The 16,535-nt window shown below is 34.0% G+C and overlaps 1 long non-coding RNA gene across 1 annotated transcript in view; it reads right to left on the bottom strand.

The window, feature by feature from the left end:
* Window positions 1-1,659: 1,659 nt before the first annotated feature.
* Window positions 1,660-16,535, bottom strand: part of LOC108520037 (uncharacterized) — a 47,570-nt gene continuing 32,694 nt past the window's right edge. Inside the window, exon 5 of the long non-coding RNA XR_001882812.1 lies at window positions 1,660-1,980. This is a non-coding gene — a long non-coding RNA (uncharacterized LOC108520037). The remainder of the gene's footprint in view (window positions 1,981-16,535) is intronic.

The raw sequence follows: 16,535 nt of genomic DNA, 5'->3' as shown, positions 1-16,535 counted from the left end.
CAAAAATCAGATGGCTCATAAGGATAGGAGCCAGTATGAAAACTGGAACTTTGTCCAGTCTTTCCTTTTAGCCTGTATGGGGTTTTGATTTAGAATGGGACTAGAGATAATCAGGGGAGGAGATACTACTCAGTCTTCTGTAACACACAGTTCACTTAATTGCCATTGTTCCAGAGCATATAAATTACTTGACTACAGAAGAAGCAGGTATACTTGGGTTTCAACTACATAACAACAACAACAATGATGATTATAATAGCAAAAATAACAACATTAGCAACTGTGGATTTGCTTACTTCCTGGATTTGTCAGAAATTTGAGTTCTGCAATCCTGATCTGAAATTTGAGGTCTAAAATCTTGATCTGTATATTGTCCAATGCCTTGTCTCCTATGTCATATAACAATCAAAAACTCTTCCCAGAAAACCCATGTAAAATTTATAGGTAGCATAATACACAGAACCCACAATTTTTAAATAGTCCATTTGATCTGGGGCTAATTGCTGTACTAAAATCACCCTCTATCAATAATTCAAATTGGGATCTTAAAGAGATATTTCATTTCCACATTCATTGCACCACTATTCACAATAGCCAAGATGTGGAAACCACTTAATGTACATTAACAGATGCATGGATAAAGTAAATGTGGCATATACATAAAATGGAATATTCAGCCCTAAAAAGGAAGAAATTTCTGGCACATATGGCAACATGGATGAACCTTGAGGAAATTATGCTAAGTGAATAAGCAAGTCACAGAAGGACAAATACTGCATAATATCACTTAAATGAAGTATCTAAAATAATAAAACATGGAAGCAGAGAGGACAATGATGGTTGCCAGGGGCTGTGGGTAGGAGGAAATGGGGAGTTGCTGTTCAATGGGTATAATTGTTCAGTTCTGTAAGATGATTAAGGTCTAGAGAACTGCTGTACAATATTGGGTCTATAGTTAACAATAATGTATTGCCCACCTAAAAATTTGTTAAGAGGGTAGATCTCGTGTTAAGTATTCTTAACACAATAAAAATCACTCTCTCAGCTACTATTTTTTTATGTGTTGGTTTCTTGTTTAATAAAGCTTACACATTTTATTTCACTTGACTATGAATTCTAATTTCTCCTTACTTAACCTTAACTCAAATCTTACTTTTATTTTATAAAACTAGGACATATTAGTTTTGTGAAAACATTATTTCTAATTATTTGCTAATACCCGCTTTCCCTTCTATCTCCACTAGAAAGAACTCAGTCTTTATGCAAAGATATTCTGATAATGTAATACAGATTTTACAGAACACCATATTATGTCATTTCTGTTGAATGATTTATTTTAGTGTTTCTATCCATCAAAATACAGTATTCATATGAGGTGACTTTAAGAATTTTCTTTTTTCTTGTGTATAGACATACATAAATTAAGTAGTTGCCTGACAACATCTAATTGTGCTGACATATGTTATTTGGGGATTTATATGGTGTTTTTTTTCCAAAGAGTGATTTAAAAATTTTTTTAAATGATAAAGATAAAAATTCTAATGTGAAGGCTAGAGAGAAAGTTTTAATTAAGAAAAGGGCTGACAAATTTTCCTGGTGATGACAACTCTGACATTGTTACATTTATTTGTGAGAACAATGAGAGAAAAGAAAGGAGGATACTTTTGGAAAGTCTTCGGTATTATTACTCAAGGCAATGAGCTGTTAAGTACAAGCTTAATTATGAGCTCTGTTCATCATCCTGATACTTAATAATGCACCAGATGCACTTTTCCGGCTCTGTCAATTGTCTGCCCTGTCAGTTGACCGAGCCTTCGCTGTCAAATGAGTGGCTGTCTTCCATTTTCTGAGGAGATAGATGGTTTACTCACATCTAGCCCTAAGCAATGTCCAACTCATGTTCTTCTCAAAATTTCTTGTTCCCTGGGACAGATTCCACCAGAAATTAGACTGGAAATTTGCTTGCTGACTTGCCATGTCCTAGATCATAAGAAACAGGTGAAAAAATCATTCATCTTTAACTGTTCTCATAATAAATGATTGAGATTTGTCAGATGACAGAATAATTTTAGGAGAAAACCAGTTGTTTTGACATGGAGATTTTCAAGAAGCTTTACGAGCTCAAAGAGCTAATGAAACTATTGTATCCTGCACAGATACAGCAAAGGAGCGCTATTAAGTATAGTGCTGCTCTGCTATGAACAATTCCTTAAGAGTCTTTAATTTCTTTTTCAGAAGAGGTGAGCTCAAATTGAATAAAGAATTGTATTGTTTTTTAAAGGCAAGGAACAAGTAGTTATAAAAAATAACATTTTGATTCTTATAAGTGGAAAGTTGTAAATTAACATTATTTTAGAATTCTAAACTACCCATCACTAATGAAAAAACCAAGTCTCCAGTTTTCAAAGAGTAAAAATTCATATTAAATTCCAAAATTTCTTACCAATCAAATCAACCTGCAACTCTTTCAGGTGCTCACTGTTGTTTTATTTTGAGTTTTAATAAGAAAGTTAGACCAGAGTTTAGGTAAAACAGCAGCCTTACAATTTTCTTCTTGTAAGGTAAAGTATTCCTTTCCTGCATATCTTCAAAGCTCAAGGATTAATCTTCAGTGTTATACTGACAAATAGGGTCTAGGTAACATATGCAATTATTTTTGTCTTGCAGAGTAAAAGACGTTCATTCTTCAACAATTACACACACACACACACACACACACACACACACACACACGCGTGCATCCACAACCTGAAAATTGAGCTTCTGCCAGGTCCCTTTGCCATCTGTCTGAGGAAGAAATCAGTAATTTGATAGACTTTTTCATATAGACTGACCATCTGCAACCCTGGTAACTGTATTTAAGCTCTGAGCTCCCTGTAGGAAATCTGTCCGAATGTTTTTTCAGGTCATCCGGTGTTTTATGTTTTAAGTATTTTAAAACTAAATAAACAGGCAACTTTGGTTGCATTGGGAGAAATTTCCTTTCAAGCAGAGAATGATCCAAGTAAGCACTTCTGAAGATTATATCCAGTTGCATACAATTTGACATTGTGCCTTTCTGGAAAAATAGATTAATTGAAGATATCAATCAGAAAACAGGGATTATGACAAGTTATGTTCAAATAATATAGACATTATTTTGGCACATTCATATAATTAATATCCTTTTGATATAATAATAGATAATTTTAGTTATTTGGAATTATTATAAATTAACATGGTTACTTTCAGTAAATTAAATCCCTATAACAGAAACAAGGCAGTCTATGCTGCATTAATAAGTGAATCTTTTATGATACATAGTGAATGTACTAGAGTAAACATATTAAATGATGTTTAATTAAATGATGTTTCATGAAAAGTCCCATGGCAAAAGTCATTTTCTATAAATTTTAGAAAGGACCATTAATTTCCTCTTATAAATGCATAGTAAGAATGCTTAGTTTGTGTGAGTTCAAAAAAACCACTCACACAAAAGCTATGCAATAAATAATTATTAGGTTGGTGCAAAAGTATTTGTGGTTTTTGTATATGGTGCATTTTACAAAGGTACATTTTTATGTCTAGTACCTAATTCAGTCTTAGAAAAATGCTTTTGTGTTCTTCAATCTTATAAAACTGAATGTACAAGAAAGGGGTTGATTTTACTGTTTGTTCTCCATAAAAACACATATAGCTGCAAACAATCCAAACATATTCCTGAGGATTAGTAAGCTTTATAGAATCACTGAAGCATCTATGACTCCAAAATCAGAACCCAGCTTTCTGACCGTGGCAAGGAGTCACCTAGACCCAGTAGGCAACATAGAATGGAGCAGAGAGTAAACATCTGCTCCTCAGGATCAGTGACCACTACGCCTGCAGCCCCTCCTAGCAATTCTCCTATCTCTTCCACTCTGGATCATGTCTTACTTCTCTACTCCTCCCCTCCTTAGTCAAACTCTCTGACTGTTGCTCTTTGTCTCCTTAAACTTTTTACATCTTCTAGCCCTTTCCTCTCAATCCAGAATCCCTATCTGACCCTCTGGGCCATCTTGCCCAATTGTTACTTAACACTTAGGATGATAGCGTATGTCTTTCCCGTCCTCGATTAAAAGTTCCTCCAGGGTACACACCACATCATATGCATCATTGTGATCCCATGTAGCCCTACTAAATACTTTAGTAATTAAATATTCAGTAAATTTATGTTAATTTGGTCCCAAGGACATACAATTTTAACATCAACTATATTGGACTTGACCAGAGATGGTCCGTAGAATTTAATTTGCATAACGCTCTGGTTTATCAGAATTGGCTGCGGGAAAAGCTCTGTAGAAAATAACTGATAGAAATATCTGGCTGGGAGCGGTGACTCACGCTTGTAATCTCAGCACTTTAGGAGGCAGAGGCGGGTGGATCACCTGAGGTCAGGAGTTCCAGACCAGTCTGTCCAACATGGCAAAACCCCGTGTCTACTAAAAATACAAATAATTAGCCAGGCGTGGTGGTAGGCGCCTGTAATCCCAGCTACTCGGGAGGCTGGGGCAGGAGAATTGCTTGAACCCAGGAGGCGGAGGTGGCAGTGAGCTGAGATTGCGGCCATTGCACTCCAGCCTGGACGACAAGAGTGAATCTCCATCTCAAAAAAAAAAAAAAAAAAAGAAAGAAAAAAAGAAAAGAAAAGAACTTATAGAAGTATCTGCTCTGATAGTGGGAGATGGGAATGACACACATGTAAAAATTTCTTCTCCAAGACTAAACGATGCCACGAATTAGGCATAAAAAGTTTCAGCTTCTCATCTAAATGTTTTCAAAAGATTTTGCTGAAGTTGTCTTTACATGGACTTTTATAGAATAATACATGTTCCTGGCCATGCTCTGCTTCTGTATTGATAAAATGAATATTTATTTGTTTCCTTTAGACCAGTGGGGCCCGATTCTGCTCAGGAGTCTGGGAAATAGGCTAGGCTGTGTATAGCCCAAAATGAATGTTTGCTTTTGGAAGTAAGCCTTTAGGAGTGCATGGGACTACCCTATAAAATTCATCCCCACTCCTGGTCTGTAACAGTGGGTCGTGTAAAAGGATACTCAGCCTCTAAAAGGGACTCTTTATTGTTTCAGATTTTATAGTAATGGTCATAACAATTAAGAATTTCTTGACTCAGAAAACTAATTCTTTGCTTCATTTTATTTGTTAGCAATTGTTGAATTTTTTTTATGCTCATAAAACTGGAGGCCAAGACAAGAGGGCTGACTTGTATAAGTTACGAAAGTAAAATAAACAATACTTTGCTCTTCCCAGAACATCCTAACTCCACAAACACCAAAGAAACAAGAGTGTCACTGAGTGTGAGGTTGGGGCTCTCATGCCTTTATTGCACATCGTCACACTGAACTGCAGTTAAAGCCAGTCTTGATTAAAGGTCTTTGTTTGTCTGTTCTCATCACAAGACACCATACTCCACACTAAAAAGTTGAGAAGTCAGCCAAGGTGCCATTTGCCTTTCATCACTATCTTAAGTTTTGGAAGTTTAAATTTCAAAAGACCAAACAGTATCACTTGGAATTCTAATGCATTATGTAACCAAGTCCATTAACTAAGAAAGGAAAAGCTAAAGTGACAGTTGCCTACCTGTGCCAAATGACTTACAGGTGCTTTAATTTCACTCAATTTATTTTCAGGACCTCTCAGCTGCTATTTCTCAAGGGTTGCTGGGAAACACCACTTTTTCTAAATCTACAGAGCTCTTAGAATATGGGTGTAATTGTCCTCCTACTTGGAACATACAGTAAACAGACAAGGTCAGTGTCTTTGGTGGTAGAAGAATGATATAAACAAAATAAACATAAAATGTTTTTCGTTTGTTTTTTTGAGATGGAGTCTCACACTGCTGCCCAGGCTGGAGTGTCGGCTCACTGCAACCTCCACCTCCTGGGTTTACGTGATTCTCCTGCCTCAGCCTCCCAAGTAGCTAGGATTACAGGCACACACCCCCACATCCAGCTAATTTTTTGTATTTTTAGTAGAGATGGGGTTTCACCATGTTGGCCAGACTGGTCTCGAACTCTTGGCCTTGTGATCAGCCCACCTCGGCCTCCCAAAGTGCTGGGATTACAGGTGTGAGCCACTGCACCTGGCCAAAATGTTTTACAGTTGGACAAATAATGACCTATGGGTGATAGAAAAAAAGAGACACGAAAAGTACAAAAAGTAATCAAGCATAGAAATTAAAAATATTCGTAGCACATATAAACAAAAGGGTTAGCCCATATGTGAAATGGTAAATGAACTCAACAAAATATGTTCTCTTTTTACTTCTCTACACTTATCAAAGTTAATATTCCATAAAAGTATTTGTTATTTTGATAATCTTGTTTGTAAAGAAGACCTTTGCATACTTTTCTGTGCCCTATTTTTCCTGGTAGACAGGAATTTTTGTATATACATTTTACTTGTTTCTCTGTCAATAGTTTCTGCAGGTCAGTGTAACAATAAATTTATTTTCTCTTAGAAAAAAGGATGCAAAGCAACCTAAGTTTTAAGAATAAAGAAAAGGTGGTACATATACATAATGGAGTACTCTTTAGCCATAAAGAAATGAGATCCTGTCATTTGCACCAACATGGGTGACACTGGAGGTCGTTATGTTAAGTGAAATAAGTCAGGTACAGAAAGACAAACTTCGCATGTTCTCACTTAAGATTACTTAAAGTTACTTTTCATCCTGACATTGTGAAAGCTAAAAATTAAAACAATACAACTCATGAAGATAGCAAGTAAGAATGATGGTTACCAGAGCCTGGGAAGAGAAGTGGGGGTGCGAGGAGAGAAGTGGGGATGGTTAATGGGTACACAAATATGCTTAGAATAAAAAAAGACATAGTATATGACAGCACAACAGAGTGACTACAGTCAACGATAACTTATTGTACATTTTAAAATAACTAAAACAGTATAAATAGATTGTTTGTAATACAAAGAAAAGATACATGCTTGAGGTGATGGATACCCCAATTACCCTGATGTGATTAGTATGCACTGAATGCCTGCATCAAAACATTTCATGTACCTCCTAAGGATACACCTAGTATGTACCCACAAAATTAAAATAATTTTTTTAAAATAGAGAAAACAAGTGTGCTATTTTGAAAAGAACTTTAAATAAGTTCTTTAATTTTTTTAGTTTCATTTATTTTTTATGAGGAAGTTGATATAGAAAGTTTATAATGATTAGGTATGCTTTTTCCAGTGTATTGACATGGTTTTATTTCTCCTTAGCATGTTGGGGTATGAGCCATTTAAACACTCAGTTGGGGTGGTCATCGAGGCAATAAAATGACAAATATCTTTTTAAAACAAAAATCTAGTTAATGCTTAGCCTTGTGAGGGAAGTGCTGAACTGAAGTCAGAGAATTGGATTCCGTTTTCAATATATGCATTTAAGAGGTAGTTGTATATTATATTCTCTAGAGTCTTTCCAGTTTCATGGCCCAGTAATTTAAAATGTGCAAAGTATGATTTCTCTTCTTAAAGAGCTTAAATCTAAGCTATGCATATATTTACAAATTTTTGTCATCACCTTCCCACTCATGTCATATTTCTCTCACTAAACAGCTTACGTAAGTTTACTTTTTACCCTGACTTTGAAATTGTCAGCACTTTGTATCCATATGATTTAAATTTTGTGGGAAATTAGATTATTTTATATTCTCTCTAGTGGAGTGGGAAAGGGGTAGGAGAGATAGGAAACATCTTTTCAAAAACTGGATTCAAGCTAAACTGGTATCTTGACATTCACCAGGTCCTAGCTGCATCAAGGATACAGAGAACCTAGATGTTATCTGTTGAGGACCTATCAGGTAAGAATGACTTGAATTCACATATTACTGTGCAAGTGAATATTTGCAAATGTGAAGATTCCACAAAATGTAGTTATACTAAAGATGAAAGAACTATTAAAGCAAGAAATACAATACCCTTTGATAAAACTATCAGAATGTTTGTAAATTGATTTTAACTTTTTAAGTTAACAGCATCTATGGTTTTGACTATCACTGAGAAGATTGAGAGTGTATTGATAATAAAATATTGGACACTATATAATTCTGTAAATAATGTAACTTGTTTTAGATATATTTTGCATAGGCATAATATCTTTTGTCTGCCTCCTTTTTTACTCAAAAATATTTATCAGATATCAACTACTTTCTATAAACATTTCACATTAAAGTTTCTATTTGATGAATCAATTTGTTTTTTATATCCACTTTTACATTTTATAGCTTTTGCCTTTTTGAACATTCTTTGGAAGCCACAAATCTACCAAGTCTCCCCATTCAAATTTTGTGGTTTTGTTGTAGGTAGTTTGTATTGTCAATGTAAATTTATGTTGTTTATTTTTACCTTTAATATTCACTCTGAGTCCTCTTATATAATTGAAGACTTCCATAGCTGTCCAGGATAAATTTATTATGATATAATGATATATGATATATGATATTATGATATAATTAATATAAATTAATTATGATATATTATGATATATTTATTATACTTAATACCCTTCACCAACTCTAAGATAAACTTTCGTAAAAAAGGATCATATATCTAAAATTGGGATCCATTTCAGAACTGATGTAGTGGTATAATTTAACTGACTACATTTTTTCACAGTGACACATAAAATCATGGTATATTTGAGATTAACTCTTTTTAGATTCAATGAAAGAGTAATTTAATTTTCTATATACATATATGTTTACTTTTGACATAATGTACAAATTTACTACTGCAGAGAGCAAATGAAGATCAAAATAACCAGGACAAAGTGCACTCAAGATCAAATCACTGGGTACTAATTTGTGTGTCATTTTCCCCATTTTCTATGGCTTCAGCTCAGTAGCTAGAAGAGATTTGTTCCCTCTCCTATTATGTCCTTTGTGTTCCACTCAAACTCACATTAACTAACTAAAATAATTAGTCATATACTCAAGGGAAATCACCTTTTGCAACCTACTGAGACTCTTTTCTTCTTTTTTTCCCCCCCTTGGTTAATTCTCTCATTTAAAAGAAGTTATTGTGTCCCAATCCAGTGCCAGACACAGAACATGAGCTAAATAAATGCTAATGAAAGAGTTGATATAAATGAAAAAGCCAATGAATAGGCAGATCCTATTCTCACAATATAAGAGATTATAGAAACCAGTAGTTTTCCAAAGCAAGGGACATTGTCTGCACATTTATAACATAAGATGTCAGTCTGAAAATACCGTATCATCTCAATACTTTGCAAGTGTTCTGGATCTTTTGATACTGATTTTCACTTCCAATTTATGGGTTAATCTGTGGAAAATCTTCCAGCAAAATAGTGTATATTTAATTTGTGCATTATTTTAAGTTAAAGCAGTCATCCAAAAAGTGTATGGCGCTCAGTCAAAACATTGAAAGTAGCTGGGAGCATGCAGCCAATATTAACAGCACCTTTTACAGGTAAATTCTTCTTTCATAGCAAGGGAAAAAGACAGAAAAGAGAGGGGGAAAATCCACAAATCTGTTGCCTTTGGAACTTGTAGAAACTGTATAGACCAGGATAATTTGAAAGCAAGTTAGATTGTCTGCAAAAAGTAGCAAAAGGCTCCTAATGACGTAAATCCCTAGAAGGTTAGTGTCCCTGAATAAGTATGGACAGAAACAAATAGACCTAAACCTTGAAAAAATTCGAGAAGTGGAAGATTGATAAGCAAATTTAAAGAAGAGAGAAAGTAATGATGATAATTATGATGATGATTTGAGAAACACACAAAGTAAATTCATATATAATATTAGAAAGTGGTGTTCAGGGTTTATGAAATAGCTGGAATTTGTGAGGAAAGTACTAAAGGGTGGAAAGATGTTCAGAGAAGGAATATCAGAAATCTTCATGGGGACCCCATATGCAGTTTTGGCCAAATACCATTTTCTAGTATATACAGGGCAAGATTTTACAAGGACTAGAGCAAAACAGCTACCGGGTGACTGTGAGTGGAATATTGATTCTGGAGATGATATGGTGTGGGGAAAAATTAGAATTCCAACCATCCACAATGGAGAGAACTTTCTAAATATCCTCGATATTCAATCGCCGTCCAGAGAGAATAAGTTTGAGAAGGGAGATTACACTGAAGGGTATGCTAGACACAACTAAATAAAGTCTTACAGCCTTACAGCAAGTCTCAGTGGGATCAAGCTGATCCTCCATTAATTTAACTGCCTATTAGTGCAAAGCTCAATGATCTTCATGGGAAGATAAGAAAACCCAGACACTTGATAACAGCATCCACAGACTCCCTGCAGATAATAAAACACTACTATATATGAGAAGACACAAGGAAATATAACATGTAATTATGAAAAATAACAGACAAAAGTAAGAATCTCACTGATGACACAGATCCTGGGATTGGTAAATAACATTGTTTAAGAAGTTATGATAAATAGATGAAAGGATAAAAGTGTACATTTCATGATACTAAAGAGCCAAGTCATCAAGAAGTCATAACAATCCTCTTTCATATGCACCAAATAATAAAGTTTTAAATTACATGAAGAAAAAAACAGACGGAAAATATTGACAAATTGACAATTATTATTGATATTTTAAACATTCCTCTATCAGTAATCAATAGAGTAAGTAAACTGAAAGATCAGGAAGAATATAAAAAACAATTGAATCTAATTGACATTTATGGGATATTATATACTCAGTTCTTTGACAATACACATTCTTTCAAAGTGCACATAAAGTATACATTAAGATAGATCATACGCTGGACAACAGAAAAAGTCTCTCTAAGTGTAACTGTATTAGAGTCATGCAGAGTTTGCTTCCAGACCACAAAAAATAAAATTAAAGGCCGGGCGCGGTAGCTCAAGCCTGTAATCCCAGCACTTTGGGAGGCCGAGACGGGCGGATCATGAGGTCAGGAGATCGAGACCATCCTGGCTAACACCGTGAAACCCCGTCTCTACTAAAAAATACAAAAAACTAGCCGGGCGAGGTGGCGGGCGCCTGTAGTCCCAGCTACTCGGGAGGCTGAGGCAGGAGAATGGCGTAAACCCGGGAGGCGGAGCTTGCAGTGAGCTGAGATCCGGCCACTGCACTCCAGCCCGGGCGACAGAGCGAGACTCCGTCTCAAAAAAAAAATAAATAAATAAAATAAAATAAAATAAAATAAAATTAATAATCAATCAACACAAAGTTATTGGGAAAAATTCAAAATATTTGGAAATTGAGCAATACATTTCTAAACATCTATATATCCCAAAAGAAAACATAAGAATAATTAAGAAATATTTTGAACTGTATGATAATGAAAACACAACAGGTCAAAATTTGTGTGATACTGCTAAAGTAGTGCTTAAGGAAAAACTTACAGCTCTCTATCAGAAGAAGAGAAGTTCTAAACTTCAACTTTAGCTAGAAAACAAAGACTAAATTAAATGCTAATACATAAAACATAAAATAATAAACATATAAGTGGAATCAATGAAATACAAATAAGCAAATACTAGAATAATCAGCAAAGCCAATGCTGATTCTTTGAAAAGATTAATAAAATTGGAAAACTCATAACTAGACTGACCAAGAATAAAAGAGGAAAACAAATATTACTATTAGGAATAGTGTGGGTAAGAGTAAGGAAACTGAAGACATTAAGTATATAATAAGGTAATACTATTAAAAACCTTATGCNATAAAATAAAATAAAATTAAATATTAATAATCAATCAACACAAAGTTATTGGGAAAATTCAAAATATTTGGAAATTGAGCAATACATTTCTAAACATCTATATATCCCAAAAGAAAACATAAGAATAATTAAGAAATATTTTGAACTGTATGATAATGAAAACACAACAGGTCAAAATTTGTGTGATACTGCTAAAGTAGTGCTTAAGGAAAACTTACAGCTCTCTATCAGAAGAAGAGAAGTTCTAAACTTCAACTTTAGCTAGAAAACAAAGACTAAATTAAATGCTAATACATAAAACATAAAATAATAAACATATAAGTGGAATCAATGAAATACAAATAAGCAAATACTAGAATAATCAGCAAAGCCAATGCTGATTCTTTGAAAAGATTAATAAAATTGGAAAACTCATAACTAGACTGACCAAGAATAAAAGAGGAAAACAAATATTACTATTAGGAATAGTGTGGGTAAGAGTAAGGAAACTGAAGACATTAAGTATATAATAAGGTAATACTATTAAAACCTTATGCCAAAAAACTGGGCAATTCAGATGAAATGCAAAACCTCTTTGGAGGGAAAACACAAATTGCCAAAACAGATACAAAAGTTAAAAAATCTAATAGCCCCATATTTGTTTGAATTTGTAATTAATAGCTTTCCCTCAAACACATTTTTAGGCCAATCTCTGAGGAATCCCACAAGCAATTAAAGAAGAGATAAGACTAATTCTATACTTTGTTTCCTCCCAGGAAATAGAGCAGGAGAAAAAGAGAACACTTTCCAATTCATTTTATGAGACTAAGATAATCTTAACACTGGTAAGAACAATACAAATTTTTTTTTCCACATACAATTAGCTCTTATGAACATAGGCACAAAAGAACCCTGACTAAATATAAGGAATTTAAATCCAGCAATGTATGAAAAAGAAAATATATCATAACGCAGTGAAGTTTTGTACAGAAAGGCAAAGTTGTTTCAACATTTAAAAATCAACTAATTATTAATTTTAACTACATAAACACAATAAAAAGGGAAAATGATCATCTCAGTAGATGCAGAAATAGCATTTGAAGAAATTCAAAACTTATTCACGATTTTTAGAACCTTAACAAACTAGGAGTCGACTCATAAAAGTTATTTGTACAAAATCTATAGCTAAAATTATACTTGATGGTAAAAGACTGACACTGCTTTCTCTCAAGGAGATTGGGAACAAGCATAATATTCACTCTCCCTAGTCCTATTTAACATTTTTCTTGAGGTCTTAGCCAACATAACAAGGAAAAAAATACAAAGCATTAAGATTGGAAAGAGAAAACTAAAACTCTCTCTGTTTACATGTAATTGTTTATGTAGAAAATTCATAAAAATCTACAAAGCTATTAGAAACATTAAGTGGATTTAGCAATGTTACAGGTTACCAAGAGGTCAAAACAAAATCAGTTGATTTCCTAAATTATTTTGGCAATGCACAATTAGAAAATAAAATTTAAAACCTCAGTATTACTTATAACCAGTAAATGAAGAAAAATATTTAAAAAGAAAATGTAGAAACTACCATATCTAAATAGCATTAGAAATCATGAAACATAAAATTCTTAGGGATAAATTTAATAAAATATGTGCAAGAACTTCTCGCTGAAAACTACAAATCATTGCTGACGAAAAATTCAAGGACACTTGAGCTAACAGAGAGATATACCATACCTATGAATCAGAAAACTCAGTATTGTTAAAATGTTATTTTTTTCCCAAATTGACCCATGGACTTAAGACAGCCCCAGTCAAAACCCAGAAGGCTTTTAAAAGTTTGTTTTGTTTTAGAAACCGGCAATCTGATTTCAAAATACATGTGAAAATAGAAAATATCTAGAAAACCTAGTCTTGAAAAGGAGAGTAAGATTAAAGAACTGACACTATTTAATTTAAAGACATACTGTAAAGCTATAATAGTCAATAGTATTAGCATAATGATACACAAATCGGTCAAAGGAAAAGTATAGAAATTCCAGAAATAGACTCACATTGACTTTTTAACACAGGCATTGAAACTATTCAACAGAAGAACGAAAGCCTTTCTTCTGAATAAGTGGTGCTGGAACAACTAGATATCTATTGAAAAAAATTGACTTAAACCTCTATTTCACACAAAAATTAATTAAATTTATATTGTAAACCTAAAAGAAAAAGCTAAAATGTTAACATATCCATGGGAAAAAAGGAGACATTCTTTACCAACTTGAGTTTGGCAAACACTTCTTAGGAGACAAAAGCACTAACCATTAAAAAAAAAAACTGAACTTCCTTAAAATTAAAAACTTCAGCTCATCAAGAGTTACCACTAAGAAAATTAATAAGCAAGTCACAGACCAGGAGAAAATGTTTGCAAAACATGTATCAGACAAATAACTTGCATCTAGAATAAAGAAGTCCTACAAATCACTCATTATAAAAGAATCTATTTTAAAATTTGCAAAAGATTGAAAAGATACTTTATAAAGGAAAATATACAAATGACCAATAAGACATACAAAGTGCTTAACATTGTTAATCAGGAAAGTTAAAACTGAAACCAAAGTGCAATACCACTACATACTTACTAGAATGGCTAAAATTAAAACAATGAAAATATCAAGTGTTGGTGAGAATGTGGATCAACTAGAACTGACATTGCTAGTGAAAGAGTGAAATGTTACAAACATTGGAAAATAGCTGTGTAGTATCTTATAAAGTTAAATGAATATCTACCAATGTCACATTCATTTTCTGTGTATTTACCCAATATTAAGATAAATATATATCCACAAAGATTCATACAAGAATGTTCATAGCAACTTTATAATGCCAACACACACTCAGGGTGCTCTGTTCAGTTATATGAACGCTTTTGGTTTTTCACTGGTAACTGATCTTAATTACATGTCATGCAACCAATGAACAAATATTTTTAAGACACTATTTTTTTTCTAGATGATTAGGCTTTGTCATACTTTTCTTCCACTTGATAAACAATAAATGATCTTACTGTGGAGACTCTGGTCAGTGACAACAATGGGATTGCTTTAGTGGGGCATTAGTCCCTTTTCTGAGTCATTAACCCCTTACCACATATCCTGCAGTTTGGTAATAGACTACCTGCCACTGAAATATCACTTTTTGTGTTTTTGAGCTTGGGCAGCTCTTTCACCTCTGTGCTTGGGTTTTCTCTGTGCTCTCAATGTGAGATTGCTTTTTCTTTTCATGCCTTCCTCATCCGTTCAACAAATAGTTATTGTCTGCTTACCATGTGTCAGGTGATGAGTGGCACTATGCAAGATGTTAAGCAGTGCCAAAAAAAAAAAAAAAAAAGCCACCATGCAGAGGGCCTCTTCCTCTTTGAAATTATGCTCTCAAGTATTTGGGTTCAGACTATAACCAAATAATCTAACAGGTTTGAGTATAATTAGAACCGCGAAACAGCACAACACAACACAAACGTTGGGAAGAAAAGTTAAGTGGCACATGAGAGCATTTAACAAGCAGATTTCATGTTCAATACAACAAGCAGATTTTTTCCTGATGAGTTAAATTTTGAACTGAAATCAAGAGGATTTGTAAACACGAAGTAGGAAATACAGATGAGATGCTGGATGGAATAAGTTTCAGACAGTGAGAACTGCTGTGTCTTATGCCAGGAGCTACAGGAAGGCCAGGGCAGCTAGAGAGCATAGAGCAAAGAACAGCCCAGGACAAGGTCAAATTAGAGATACAGGTGTGTTAAAGTGTGTTAAATATTTTAGTGTTTGTTCCCAAACAGTGGGAAGCCTCCAAAGGGTTTTAAGCATGTGTGTTAGAAAGAAGAAAGAGTTTTTTTTAAAAATTTGGGTTTTGAAATTGTCGCTTTAGCAGTCACTTCGTCAAAGTTCTTTTATACCATTAAGCCTTTCTCCTCAATTGGAGGTGATTTCTGTCTCCTGTGAACACCACAGTCATTTTCTGTATCTCTTGTAAAATCCTTAGAATAGTCTTGTCTAGTACTATTGCATACTTGTTTTATCACTTCTACACTATAAACATTTTGAAGATTGGGAATTCTTATTTCATTTTAAAATACTCTGCTGTGCTCAACAGGGTAGTAGGGTCTCAATGCATTTGCTGTTCAATCTGTGAGAAAAAGTAACAGAAAAGGGTATTGATTTATGGTCACCCAATGACCAAACACAGGATGAGTCAGAACATCCCATACTTAGGGTGATCGGCATTGCAATGAGGATGGAACATATGGCAGTGAAGTCAATTGTCTCTCAAGAGAGATCGGTTGGCTGCTTGACAAGGCCCCCATAGACAGGAAGGCCATTGGGCCATCGTCTCATTTCATTTCAACTTGGGTAGTCTGAGATTTTTACTATTGGTACACCCAGAGGAAATCAGAACAGGAGTTGACATCTCCCAAGAACCAAACACAGCAACAACTTTAAAACAACTTTAAATAAAAAAGGATGCTATTCTTATTTACAGAGAACAACACAATTATGAAAGTAACCAGATACTTACATTCAGTTATTAGCAAATTGTCTTATTATAGTTGAGTATACCCAGGAAGCCAAATTATATGCAAAATATTACTTGAAAAAGCGAGAAATCAGAACAAAGGAAGTTAATTGTTTCCTCTCGATGGCCAGAGTTATCAAGCTATGCCACTAGGATTATGGCAAGGACCACATAATAATATTTGTTGGCCAAGGCAAGCTTTCCCTAGTTACTGCTGGGGACACCCTCAGAAAATTTCCTTACAAATATTTTCTTTTTCCTGGAAAGGAAAACTAACCCTA

Source organism: Rhinopithecus bieti, unplaced genomic scaffold (assembly GCF_001698545.2).
Source record: "Rhinopithecus bieti isolate Rb0 unplaced genomic scaffold, ASM169854v2 scaffold_48387, whole genome shotgun sequence".
NCBI lineage: Eukaryota > Metazoa > Chordata > Mammalia > Primates > Cercopithecidae > Rhinopithecus > Rhinopithecus bieti.
This window is presented reverse-complemented; position numbering and strand designations above follow the sequence as displayed.